This window comes from Vigna angularis, chromosome 2 (assembly GCF_016808095.1).
Source record: "Vigna angularis cultivar LongXiaoDou No.4 chromosome 2, ASM1680809v1, whole genome shotgun sequence".
Taxonomy (NCBI): Eukaryota; Viridiplantae; Streptophyta; class Magnoliopsida; order Fabales; family Fabaceae; genus Vigna; species Vigna angularis.
The window spans coordinates 1,054,342-1,063,921 of record NC_068971.1 but is presented as its reverse complement, the minus strand read 5'-3'; the positions used below and the strand labels follow the sequence as shown (position 1 = coordinate 1,063,921).

At 25.3% G+C, this 9,580-nt stretch overlaps 1 long non-coding RNA gene across 1 annotated transcript; it reads left to right on the top strand.

The window, feature by feature from the left end:
- Nucleotides 1-6,223: 6,223 nt before the first annotated feature.
- On the top strand, nt 6,224-6,968 carry LOC108321688 (uncharacterized). The gene is made up of 3 exons (XR_001831513.2): nt 6,224-6,513; nt 6,616-6,720; nt 6,824-6,968. It is a non-coding gene; the product is annotated as an uncharacterized LOC108321688 (long non-coding RNA).
- Nucleotides 6,969-9,580: the final 2,612 nt, after the last annotated feature.

Here is a 9,580-nt window from a genome sequence, read left to right as displayed (position 1 = left end):
GGTTTATGCCCTTTGGTAATTATCGAAGACTAATGCCCTTCGATAATTACCGAGGATTTCTGTCCTTCGATAATTACCGAAGGCTTATGCCCTTCGGTAATTACCGAAGACTTATGCGACAAGATATTCACCGACAGTCTCACGACCGTCGATAAATAATCATTACTGACGGCTTCTGGCTGTTACCAAAGGATTATAGCCTTCGGTAATGCCCTTCTTTTTTAGAAATTCATCACCCTAAATATTTTTAAATTTCGTTTCTAATTTTTTTCACCACGCTTATTTTTATAAATATACCTCAAAAGTATTTTTCTAAAATTTAATTTCCATCACATTATTTATTTATTTATATATATATATATATATATTTTGTTTATTAACTTATAAAATCTGTTTAAGTGTACCAAATTTTAGTTGAGAAAATAACCTTTATATATTATGGACCTTAAGTTTTAAAATTAAAAGTATTTAAGTAATTTTTTATTTTTTGATTTTAAATTAAAAATTAAAATTATTAAAATATTTCAATGTTTATGAATAAGATTTTTCTTTTCAACTAAAATTTTATATACTATATATTTATATATATATATATATATATTAAATAAATTAAAATAAGTCATTACTGTGGGTGCATCGTAAAGTGAAACTAGACATAAAACCACGGTTCTTTTGAAATACAGATGGCTATTGAGATGGGAGCATGGGTTTTGACCCAGAGTTGCACACTTTTCTCAAATATTAAAATTTAAAAGATAAAAAAATCATTAAACTTTTTTTCAATAAATCACTACTGCCTCGTAATCAATTTCACTTCATTTAAAAATATAATTATTCACCATAACTATTTTATCAATACAATTTGATCGAAATTAAACTTTTTCAAACCATTAAAAATATTATAAATTTTTCAAGATTTTTAGTAAAATTATCAATTCTAATAATAAAAAGAAACGCTCTAGATATATATTGAGTAAAGAGACAGAATCAAACGCGTATATTACAATTACAAACTGTTCGGTTTTTTTTTCTTTAGTTCTACAAACTAATTTACAGTAATTTAGGTGTCTTCTACTGTAAAGTAAAATGTCTTAGTGCCATTAATTATCTGTAATCATAGCTTAAAAAATTAATACAATTGAAATTAGAACATTAAATAAAAATTAAAGTGAATTATCTCTCACTCTTTATTTACTTTTAAATAACACAAATTAATATTATATAACTTTTAAATACTAATGTAAAAACAAGTTTTTTTATGATGATTTATTATTTAAGTTATAATTCATTCGTATAATAATTATATGGTGAAAAATTGTAATTATGATTAAATATTTTATGTGAATTATCATTAAAATTGGTTTAAAAATAAATGCATAGAAAATAAAAAGATTTTTTATATAGTTTGTATTTAGCACCAACTTAGAAAATTAAAATGATAAAAAATGTGTAACAAATTTGAAAATCTTTTAACCTGTTAAATTCAGAACCGATATAAAAAATAGTATAAAAAATGAGAAGTGACCATTTTAGGATTTTGATAGAGGTTAAAAAAAGTAAACTTTTATAATTTAAAAAAAAAGTAAAAAAAAATAATGTCTAAAAAAAATTGTGAATGTCAAAGTATATTTTTTTTAGCTTTTAACTTTATTATGTTTTGAGTAAGAGTAATATTCATACGTTGAGATTAATTTGACACAAGATAAAATAGTTTTAAAAATATAAATAAAAAATAAAAGAAAATAGTATAATATTAAAATTTTATGTATATCAAAATATATTTTTCATGTGTGTTATTTATTAATGAGTAACAAGATAAGAGATTTACACTAATAACTTCTAAAATTATCTTTTCAGATTTTATTGATAAAAAAAGTTATATACTAATAATATTTAATGGAAACAAACATGGAAGAAAAGCATACAATTTATGAAATGTCTTATACAAATTATCAATCAATTCTTTCTAAAATAAATAAAAAGAAATAAAAGGTGCAATAAATGAACGCGTAATAAGTAATCAATTGAATGCAAAAATTGAAATGCTCCTCTATGACATTATTAAACTCATTATCTCTTTTTTTAAAGAAAAAACAATAAATGTACATTAAACCTCGTTTTCTTTTTTAGTATATAGAAATTCGTGTTCCTTCATTTCACTTCACTCCTTCTATTCCAAATAACTGCAATTTAAATTTCTCATTAATAACAATAAATATATTATTTTAAAAATAATTTCATTGAATTTCCATTTTTTCAATAAATGTGAGTTCGATTTAAATAGAACAGTGTAATTAATCAGAGGACATAAATGCGAGAAAAAAAATATTGCTTCAAAATGAAAATATTTATCAATTTTTTAAATCATTAAAAATGTAATTAAGATATAAATAAAATAAAATAAAATGAGATGAAAATAAACTAATTTGTAAAACATTAAATTGAAGGCTGACTTTAAGTATATATTTATTGTCTCAACGAAGGAGTTAAGTATAGATGGAAAGATGGTTGTGAATGAAAAAAATAAATGTGAATGAATAAAATGATGAGAAGAAAATGAAAAAAGTAATCGAAAATAATGCTTCAAAGTGAAAATATTTATCAATTATTATTTTTTAAATGACTGAAAATGCAAGTGAGATATAGATGAAGTAAAGTAAAATGAGATGAAAGCAGGTTTTAAGTATATATTTATTACTTGAAAATGAAGGAGGTGTAAATGTAAAGATGTGTGTAAATGAAGGAGATAAATGTAAATGAATGAGATAATAAAAAAATGAAAGAGAAGAAGAGAAATGTTGAATATAGTGAAAATTATACGTGAGATTAATTTATTTTTTGTTAAATATATACATAAGGTAATTTATTAATAACAAACAAACTAAAAATAAAAGATAAAGATAATATATCTAACATTTTTTCTCAAATTGGTGGATACAAATTGTATGTATGCAAACTTACTACTAATATAATCTATAAAAACTTAATGAAAATATTTGTTTTTCACTCGAGTGATATCAAATTGTTAATGATTTGTGAAAACGATATAGAAGACGAAATATCAACCAAAAAGACTCTTACTGAACAACAAATCTAGGAGGTTGTTTCATATAAGCACCTTTCAATAGATACAAATCACCATTAAGAGAAATGCATTTTCGACATCCCCAATGTGTATATATATATTTAGGAAGGTTTTCGGATGAGTTTTAAGTTAAATATTGAAAAGGAGATGAAACTGATTTGGAAAAGCTAAAGAGTGTTTGTTCTTTGAGTTTTGTTATATCTCTAGTTAAATAGTTAAGTAATCTTTTGATTTTATACGTTAATGATTTGTATATAGTGATATATGTTACTTTCTTTTTTTGAAAGAAAATATTGAAGAAATTTGATAATAATGAAATGTGAGAAATTAAAATATTATTTCCATTCAAAACTTAAAAATAATATGAGAATAGTCTAAAGATCAAGCAAGTAAAATCCTTGTTTTAGATCTTAAAAAATAGTCTAAAAATAAGATTTAGTATTATACCTCTATTAAATTAATTGTAATATACCTTGATTAAAATAAGTTTTATTTTTTAAATTGTTTTATTAATGAATAATTTCAAAATAAACTATGCAGATTTATGAAAAAGTTCAAACTTGAAAATTAAATTTAAACACTTACCAAAGAAGTGAAGGAGACTTTAGTCTTATACAAAAAGTCTAATGATCTTGTTTATTTTCTTGACAACGAGAATTAAATTTTATTATTTTAACTCATTTTTAATTATATAAAAAGAATATATTCTTTTCCAAATACATATATAACTTCTAGAATAATTATAACAATTTTATTATCAATTGCTTCAGCCAAAGTATCAATTGCTTCGGCCAAAAGGAATTTCTCATAACTAAAAGTAATAAATACTAGTTATTCAAGATCAATAGTTTCCGAACAAAGATCAAATGAATTCACCTTATTATATATATATATATATATATATATATATATATATATATATATATATATATATATATATATTGTAAAAGAAACATTAAATAAAATTAATTACAATAATATAATAGATAATTTTGTATCACAAAATGCTTAAAAAATAAATTTTAAATAAAATTATTATATATTTTAACACATTGTTTTTTAAGTAAATAAAAAATCTTCTCCTTGTTTTGGACCTTACAAAACCTTGAAGAGCTTGTCGATATATTTGTTGGCCCTTTTATTTATATATGATGGAACACCTCTCTCTCAAACATAAGACTTTGTTTACTTGAATGAATTTAGGAGAGAGTAATTGAATGAATTTGAAAGAATTTGAAGGTAAATTTTTTGTTATTATTTGAGTGGATTTGGAGGTAAGTGAGAGTGAATTTGGAAGTAAAGTTTATGAGAATTAGTGTAGGATTTGATTGATATGACAGATTAAAAAAAATTACTTCAAATTCACTCAAATAAACAAAAAAAAATTATCTTCAAATCCTCTCAAATCCATTCAATTACTCTCTCCCAAATCCATTCAAGTGAAGAAAGTGTAAATGTTTTAGACGTGACTGAGTAGTTCTCACTTTCAGGATAATGTGTGTACATGATCTCTGCACTTAACAAAGTGTCAATTTCGTCATCAAATGCGTTAATATGCATCAATCGAGTCATTTTTGTTAATTTTCAAAAACAACGTTAATTATGTGGTGATGTGACAAAACACATTTGTAACGAGTAAAACAAATGTCACGACACCACAAAATTTCCACTACTGTATGCTCAATAAGTTAATGTTAATTATCTAAACGACGTGAAAAAAAATGGACTTGATTGATATACATTAATACATTTGATGATGAAATTGACACTCTTTTAAGAATAAGACCAAATAGAAACATTGATCAAGCGAGGACCATTCAAACCATTAAGCCAATATTTTAATAGTAACATTTCTTTTATATAATTGTTCTACAACATTTTTAATCTAAAACTTCAAAACAATATATTTATGGTTTTTCTTATATTATTTATTTTATTCACTTTTACTCTATATATCACATAACCTTGAACCCAATATTTTAATAAGAGACTAAAGGTGTAGGTAATATTAGAGAAAGCCTACAAGTGGTATATAGATAACTTTCTCTTCGTATGTAAACTTTTATTTTAATTGTATATATTTATAATATTCATATATTAAATATAGAACATAATTCTTAGTACATTATAATAGTTCTAAAACCGTAAATTTAGGGTGTCACCTGTCAATTGTTGTTTCCAAACTTTTAAAAGAACTTTAATTGTTGAGTTTTAAGAAAGAACACATATGTCTCTAACATTCCATCTCAATAAATTCACCAATGATAAAAATATTAAGCAGAAAAGAAATTCTAAACATAAACACATTTGTCTACTTGAATTACACAAAAAGCCAATGCAAGAAAAAGAAATATCGCCCCCCACAAAAACAAACACTCAATTCACTTAAAATGTTTCAATTTTTTTACTATATCACCTTGTTTAAGTTAAGATACGCCTAATAATTACTTCAGAATACTATTTTAATTTTTCTTACTCTCTTATCCAAATAAATAAAAAAAAGGGAAAGAAACATCAACTTTGATTTTCCTTTTTCCATACTTTTTTTTTTTTGAATTAGAACAACACAAAAAACACAGTCATACATATCTCTAATCTGTGTATTCTTACTTCTAACGTTTTTCTTTTTCTTTAAATAAGGCAGTTTTTTTATGATTTTTGCATAAAATATTTCCCTCTTGTGATGTTACTTAAATGCAAAGGTGATATCATAATTAATTATTATAATTTTCTTTTCTGGAAACGTATGTTCCTACATACTTAATTAATTATCATAATTAACTATTTTCCTTCTTCCATACTTTTTTTTCTCAATCAGAAAAATACAAAAAACACAGTCATACATATCTCTAATCTGTGTGTTCTTACTTTCAACATCTTTCTTTTTCTTCAAATAAGGCAGTTTTTTTATGATTTTTGCATAAAATAAAATATTTTCCTTCTGCAATGTTACTTAAATGCGAAGATGATATCATAATTAATTATTATAATTTTCTTTTCTGGAAACATATGTTAGAAGTAACGGAAGAGCAAGTTCTCATGAATGGCTTGCGTGTAGGTGTTGTACTGTATCAGATAAGGACAAATTCAGCTCTTGAATAAATAAGGGAGCAGCGTGAGGGAGTGTGTATGTGAGAGAGTGAATGAGTTACTGCATTTGCTTGATTCACTCGAAAAGCTAAGCTATCTCTGCATCAATGGAGCGTGAAACCACAAGCAGCCGCGGTTCTTCCAGGAAGCTATCATTAGAGCAAATCGCAGCAATGACGAATGCCACCATCAACAAAATCCACTTTTCAAACTCGCGAGAGCGTCTTCGCAACGGCACAACCGTAACCTACCATGACTGCACCTCCGTAGGTTACGGCTGGCTTCTTCCAGGTTGGGTCGCCGAGGAACGGCGAGTCCAAAGTGGAAGAATTTATAGGGTAAACCTTCTTCTTGTTTTGCTTTGTCACTGTTGTTGTTTCTTTGTATCTCTTAACACAACCCATATGAATTGTAAATTTTACTAAATTTTGTGCATGCAGTACTACTACGACCCAAATGGATCGTTTTACGAAAGCCAACAAAAGGTGTTGGAGTTCTTGGAGCAATTCTGGGGAATAATCGTTCTTGACACTTAGATCTCGGAGGTTGAACTGGTTTTGCTATATGATTTTTCTGCATGCACGTAGATCGTGCTTTTAATCTTTAAGATTTTGCATTGATGAAATTCACCTTTTGTTTTTCTCGCAGATCTTTGTGTTGCACTCTTAGGAGTACTTGTTGTGGCAAACCAGACACAGATGGGGACCCTTTAGTTTAAATTAATTAATAATGTCTTCGTTTGTTGTTGTTTTTTTTTTCTTTTGTTCTTGAATATCAATGGCTATTTTCTCAATTCCTTCGGATTTTAGTTTTCTTTCAGTTTATGTTCTTGAATTTCCCCTTTCTTATGTACTTACGAACTCATCGCGCACATATATATATATCCACCTGTACACCTAATAAACACACCAATTGATAAAAAAGTTACGAAGGGTAAATAATTGACTATGAAAAAAAAATCCTTTAAACGAGATTGTTGATGAATGCTTCTTTGAGTTTCATTCAATTCAACTACACTTCTATTGTCGACGTGTTGTATTAAATTCTTGAAAAATATTCTTTAATATACTTAAATTTTTTATATTTATTTGATACTCTAAATTCTTTGTTGAAGTATATTTGAGATTTCAAAATACAACAAAGATTCTTTTGTCTTTCGAACGATGGAGGGTAACAATATAAAGAAGTTTGTTTAAAAAATATTTTTGTTATTAGTTAACAATAATAACGATGTAATAATTCACTATTAACAAACAAAAACAAGAGAATTGATAATAAACAATAATGTAGGTTTACTAAAGAGAAGAAAATCAAAGCTTATCTTTCTTTATAGAAAATAACAACACCCTCTATAAAAATAAGAAAATGCAATTGATTTAGAAAATATATATATATATATATATATATATATATATATATATATATAATTCTAAAACTTGTGTGCTTTTCCAAGATAATATTGTGTGTTTTTCTAAGAAAAATATTGTCACTCTTCTATAATAGAAAATTAAATATTGGAGTAAAGTATTTTTTATTTGAGTATTTTCTCACATTATTTTCATGTCATGTATGCTTATCACTGCTAATTATTTTAATAGATCATAATATAATCAAATCTAATATAAATTTGTTGAATTAACTTTGTCTTAACCACACTAAAAAAAAGAATGAGTGATTTGTTGTGAAGTTGATTTACAAGTACATTATTTTTTATAGGAAAAATTATGGAAAACTCCCTAAATTTCACATAAATTCTTATTAAGTGGTATTTAATGTCCACTAGTGCTACCTTTAATTTCCACTAAATAAATCATTATTTCTCATCATGAGAACATGAATGATTCATCTTGTAGCTTTTATCTTTCAATGTGACTAATTAAAATCTTAATTAAAAACATAATAAAAATTACAAACAAAACCCAAAATAGTATTGACTTTCTCAAGATCCTATCTGAATCTTTTGCATATTTTATGTTTGTCCACAAATGAAACACAAGACTCTTTGTAGTGTGTAAATCACTCTAATTGTCATCATATACAATAGCTTTTTTGTTCCAACTAACTCTTTCACTTGATATTATCATCCCATTTGTAACCATTGGTTTTTTTACCTTCTAGAAGGTCAACAAGTTTTCATGGTTTATATCTATGAAGAGACTTCATTTTTCCTTTGCATTGTTGTCATTCATAAAGAGGAATGAACCATTTTATCATAATGAAAAGTTGAAAGATTTCCTTACAAAGACTACATCCATTTCAACAACCTTGTGGATAGTTAGACCTATAAATTATACTTGTTCATTTTGTTAGCATAACCCAATAATATATGTTTACTAGATTTTGGATCCAATTTAATTAGTCTATAGGTGATTTCAAACCAATTGTTATTGACAAGGATTGATTTAACACATAACCAATCATTTTGATAGTTTTTACCCAAAAAGACTTAACTACTTTCAATATTTTTACAATAACTTTTTCTCTTTTGAGAATAGTTATACTCTCCTATTCTATGACATCATTTTGTTATCATGCATTTGAAACAAAAAATTGTCTCGATAATACCTTTTTGCTTTCATAATGCTAAAATTTGTTCTCCACTAATTCTCCTCCATTATCTACCTATAAGCATCTAACTTTTTTTTTCTAGTTTCAAGATTGTGTGCTTTGAGTTTTTTAGTCGTTGAAAACACAATCTTAGAGTAACCATCAATGAATGATACAAACTATTTTTCTCTATGAGGAGATAGTATTAGAGATTTCAACGTATCAAAATCAATAAAGTCTAATATAGTTTTTCTTTTGGTAATTACTCTAACAAACATTGATTTGTTATCTTTTTTAATTCACAACACTCACGTAAAGGTAAACTAATCTTTTTAAGTTTGAGTGAGATTACATTGTTTCAAATCTTTGACATATAATGAAGTTTGTGATGCAATATCATGTTATTACTTTTTAACTTGTTGCAACAACTAATGTATATCTCACAAAAGAATAGATAGATTTCTCATTATCTACTTTACTTTATTTAATGACAGTTAAATTATCTTTAATATCACAATGGTTGCATTTAAAATTCTTCCATTTTTTAGACTTTAAACTATCATGATTTTGACTTCCACTAGAGTCACATTTTCTTGATTTAACTCATCATTTCTGCTTGCTTTGAACTTTTCATTCTTTCTATTGCTTAATGTTTTACCTCCTTCTTAAAGAATAGCTTTGTTATCATAATATTTTGTTTTTTACATAATATTGGCTTATTATAAGAGTACCCCAAATCTCATATTGTATTTTGTAACACTAGACAAAAACACTTTTGTCAATTGTAAGCATAAATTTGTAAGAATCTTTATTAATACCTTTCTTTTTTCTTTTTTTTTATCCATATCAATTCCTTGA